The sequence below is a fragment of the Alosa alosa genome, chromosome 15, assembly GCF_017589495.1.
Source record: "Alosa alosa isolate M-15738 ecotype Scorff River chromosome 15, AALO_Geno_1.1, whole genome shotgun sequence".
NCBI lineage: Eukaryota > Metazoa > Chordata > Actinopteri > Clupeiformes > Clupeidae > Alosa > Alosa alosa.
In genome coordinates this window covers 19,459,034-19,464,033 of record NC_063203.1, presented here as the reverse complement: position 1 = coordinate 19,464,033, position 5,000 = coordinate 19,459,034, and the positions used below count along the sequence as shown (strand labels likewise).

Genomic DNA, 5,000 nt, shown 5'->3' with positions numbered 1-5,000 from the left:
AAAAAAAGAGTGATCACAAAAGGATGTGTTTGTGAGTATATGAGTATATACTGTATGTGTGTGCGTATGTGTGTGTGTGTGTGTGTGTGTGTGGAGGTGGCAAAGAGATTGTGCTTGTGTGTATGTGTGTGGGAGAGAAGACAAAATGGCAATGGAGTATATTGTTGTGCTCAAGGTCTGTGCTGCTGGAAATGGTGTAGTTATTTTATTTTCCCTCTCCGCGCCTGTCACGCTCGGGCAGCCATCGGAGCTGACTGACACCCGCGATGCATTCAGCCTCGCCACCACTCTGCTTGACAGATGCACACTCTCAGCGAGCGTGTGTGTGTGATTTTCTCTCTCTCTCTCTCTCTCTCTCTCTCTCTCTCTGTGTGCGTGTGTGTGTGTGTGTGTGTGTGTATGTGTCTAATCCCTGGCGTTTGCCCCCACAGTGCGCCTACCCCCTCCACTTCCACCCCCCCCCCCCCCAGGCCCCCCAGCCTCTGTTAGCCCAGGGGGAGCTGAGTAAAGTGGGGGAGCCCGGGGCCGTGGGCAGGCAGGTAATGGGAGTGTGGCAGCTCCACACAGCTCTCACGTCCCTCTGCCAGCCTAATGAGAGTAGGTCCACATGCAGAGCAGAGCAGACACACGGCAAGGAGAGGTGGGGGTCATGACAAGCTGAGAAGTCACTCCACACACACACACACACACACACACACACACGCGCACACACTGAGCTACACACAAGAGAGGGCAAAGTCTTTGTGTTACACACACACACACACACACACACACACACACACACACACACACACACACACATAAATATGAATTCTGAATGCCAAAACAGACCCTGGGGGGAAAGAGTCATTCAAATTGATGGCTGTGCATCCGACACATGCACTTTTTATAGGGTAATACATCACACCCTCTCCACATTTCCCCTTCTGTCTCAAACAATCCACTGTTCCCTCTCTCTCTCTTTTCCTCTCTCTCTCTCTCTCTCTCTCTCTTTTCCTCTCTCTCTCTCTCTCTCTTCCTCTGTCTCTCTGCTGTTCTGTCTCTGTCTGTCAGTCTGTCTGTCTGTCAGTCTTTTCATGAAATTCAGCACCCCTCCTCTCTTTCCCTCTCTCTCTCTCTCTCTCTCCCTCTCTCTCTCCTCTCTCTCTCTCTTTCTGTAAGGGGCCTTTTATTTAATGTTTCCCCTCCTTCCTCCCTCTTGTCTTCATCCCTCTCTTCTCAACATCTGTCAGCTGGAGAATTTCCTGCCCATTGACAGCAGAAGGAGTGAGAGCGACTGCCTGTGAGGGCCTTTCTCTCCAGCGTCTGCAGCATCCAGCAATTAGAGCGACTCCTGCCAGTGTCTTAGGGAAAGAGCTGCCACCCTACCATCCACCCAATCCACCCGCTCCAACCTCACCGCACCACCCACCTCACCACCAAGAGCCAAGCTCCAGTACCCTGATGACCTCCCTCCTAACCACCTCTGTCTCTCTCTCTCTCTCTCTCTCTCTCTCTTTCTTTCTTTCTTTATCCCACACACACACACACACACACACACACACCTCATACACCGTCTTTCATACGGTCACATACAAACACACATGTGTGAATGCACACACACACACACACACACACACACACACACACACACACACACACACACACACACTGCAGGGGACACCATTTGTGAGAAGGGGCGATGATGGTGTTGACATTGTAAACGGCCATCTCGTCCTTGCATCCATCACTGAGAGGGCGGAGTGGAAGGCTGGGGAGGGGGGGTTTGGGGGGTGGTGTTGGTGGTGGGGGTGCTATGGCGACGGCTGATTAGAATGAGAAATATTGTTATGGGGGCATATTCTTTTTAAATGGGTCTGGGGACTCTGGGGAATGGAGTAGTGGTGAGCATGTGTGCGTGAGTGAGTGTGTGTGTGATCATGGGTGTGTGTGTGTGTGTGGGAGGGGGATATGCATTACAGCAACCCTGACACCTGGCTTTTAATCCAGCTCAGGACGAGACAGCACAGGACTGTCCATCACCACTGACTTCAGGGGTATGATCACACACACACACACACACACACACACACTCTCTCTCTCTCACTCTGTATCACTCCTTTACCTCCTATTCTTCTTTAACTCTGTCTATCACTCTGTCTGTCTTTTTTTCTTCCTCTCATTCTTTGTCTCTCTGTCTGCACTCACTATCTCTCACTATTGGCCTCTCTCTCTCTCTCTCTCTCTCTCTCTCTCTCTCTCTTGCCACTCTGTCTGCCTGTCACTAATTCTTTTTCCATCTTTCTCTTTGTCTCTGACTCATTATTTCTCTCTCTCTCTCTCTCTCTCTCTCTCTCTCTCTCTCTCTCTCTGTAACTCTCATTATTGCTCTCTCTCTCTCTCTGACTCTCATTATTGCTCTCTCTCTCTCTCTCTCTTTTCTCCGTCTGTCTGTCCAGCTCCCTCTCCTCTGAGTGGTGGGCATGTGACTAACGGCTGTGTGGTGCTTGGTGTAGGGCTGGCCGTAAACAAGCGTGCGGCGCTGTGACGTTAATCCTCCTCCTCAGTTCATAAATCCGCCAGCGCTATACACACGCCCCGCTGACCAAAACTAAAAGCCCCCACATTAAATTACAGTTAGCTCACGCTGGACCACAGAATTTACATTTCTGATTTACGCACCTTAGTATGCCTGACACACACACACACACACACACCCACACACTCACATGATCACACACACAAACACTACCTTTCCTTCCCTCCACCACAAAACCCGGTGGGACAGAGTTACTTCCCACAGTAACAAGATGTAAAAAATAGTGGCTGTGTAAAAAGTGTTTATAAAAATGCCTCTATGTGGGTGTGTGTGTGTGTGTGTTCCTGTGTGCTCTTAGCATAAATATCGATTGGCGTCCACATAGGAAGTTATTACCAGAGCCTAATTGCACTCCCCACATTGGCACAGCCCAGAGAGCAAGCGAGCGAGCGAAGGAGAGAGAGTGAGCCGTTATCGGCTTTCATCAGCCACAGCCAAGCGGGCTCAAAAGTTCAGCCCGTCCCAGGCCCGACCAGTCTGCAGCCTATTCATCTTCCATGAATCATTTATTCTGTGATCGATTAAGTGTAATTGTTCAGTCAGGGCAATTTGGCAGCGGCCAATGAGCGGCCGCGAACAGACGCGGCTTCATTTGCTATTGTCTAATTAATGCAATAAACATGGCGGGTAACAAATGAACACATTTTCCCCCTCCGCGAGAGGGCCATCGCCTCGCCCGGCCTGCCAGCGGGCAGATGGGGAGAGAGGGTGCAACATCTGGACCGTCAACAGCGCCAACACACGCCAACACACACACACACACACACACACACACACACTGATCAAAGACAGGGCATTAGGGAGGAAGGGCTTTTAGGCAAAAACATGTTTCATTAGCCATTATGGCGGTTTGTTTTTGATTGTGCCATTAGGTGGACTGTGGACATGACGAATGATCAATATGTGATAATGACTCCCTGTTAGTGAATGTTTTGTAAAGTAGAACTTAAGATAGAGAGGAATGCATTGGAGGAGAGGAGACGAGGGGAACTTCTGAGAGTGAGTCAGCCAGCTCCATCTATCAGCAGTAGACTGAGGAGAAGAGTGGGTGGTGTAAGGTGGAGTCACACACACACACACACACACACATAATAACACACACACACATAAAAGGTTACAATTAACGCTTAAAGACATGTTCTTTTCACCTTTTCATCTCTACACACATGGCGCCAAGATTAACAATAACAATAACACCTAACAGATAGGTCAGAACTCGACTAGAAGCATGGGGACTTCCCCTGCTCAGTGGAGTGGATTTAGTGAGTCAGGTGTGATCAAGGCTAACAGTGCAGCTGTGAGCAGAGAGAGAGAGAGAGAGAGAGAGAGAGAGAGAGAGAGAGAGAGAGAGAGATAAAGAGAGAGAGAGAGAGAGAGAGAGAGAGAGAGAGAGAGAGAGAGAGAGAAGAGAGAACAAGGGAGAGAGAGAGAGAGAGAGAGAGAGAAAGAGAAAGAGAAAGAGAGAACAAGAGAGGGAGAGATAGAGAGAGAGAAGAGAGAGAGAGAGAGAGCAGAGGAGTCTCCTGTACTCTATCCGTTCTCTCAGGAGACCCCAGCAGTGCAGGCAGCATTCTGAGACAGTAACTGGTGTCATTCAAATAAGGGCCTCTTCAGAGCCCCTGCACCCCCAGCAGAGCACAGAGCCACTTTGAGAGGGGCTTCAGAGAGAGAGAGCGAGAGAGAGCGAGAGAGAGAGAGAGAGAGAGAGAGAGAGAGAGAGAGAGAGAGAGAGAGAGAGAGAGAAAGAGAGAGAGAGAGAGAGGAGGGGGGAGCACCACCGCGACCTTTCTCCCCTGGGTAATTATTTTACATTATTACACATGCTCATATTCCCCCGCCCGTGAGGTGACAGGCAACTTATCACCGGGGACCAGGAGGGGCCGGGGAGGAGAGGAAGGCGTGAGAGGGGGAGGGGGGGGGGGGTAGAGGGGGGGTATTCAGGGACGGCACGTGCCGAAGATAAATGATAAAATAAAACCTCTCTCTGCTTAAATTGTTTCTGCTAATTCTTTCAAGGAGATTTATGACTGAGCCTATCAATGCATGAACATGTGTGTGTGTGTATGTGTGGTTCATGGATGTTGGTGTGTGTGCGTGTGCTTTTGCAGTCATATACGTTTGTGTGTGTGTGTGTGTGTGTGTGTGTGTGTGTGTGTGTGTGTGTGTGTGCAGACATGGGATTTGTATGCACGGTACACAAACACGTATTGGTTATCGGTAAATGCATCTGTCATGTACAGTATAGAGCAGTATGGAGCCGGCGTTGACATATAAATGATGTGTGGAGCTGATGGCACCGCTGATCCAAGGGCGTTAGGGTGGTGAGGGCAGCTAGCATCCCGGCTCTGCCTTCCAGCCCCGCGATAACAATACGGACGAGTGGATAACGGCCTCGCAGAGGTTAACTGGCATGATGGACAGA

General features: G+C 50.0%; 1 protein-coding gene across 1 annotated transcript in view; it reads right to left on the bottom strand.

Annotated features, from left to right (window-relative positions):
• The window catches only part of robo2 (roundabout, axon guidance receptor, homolog 2 (Drosophila)), a 384,455-nt gene that overhangs the window by 26,947 nt on the left and 352,508 nt on the right, over positions 1-5,000 (bottom strand). The gene's annotated exons all lie outside the window — the stretch shown is intronic.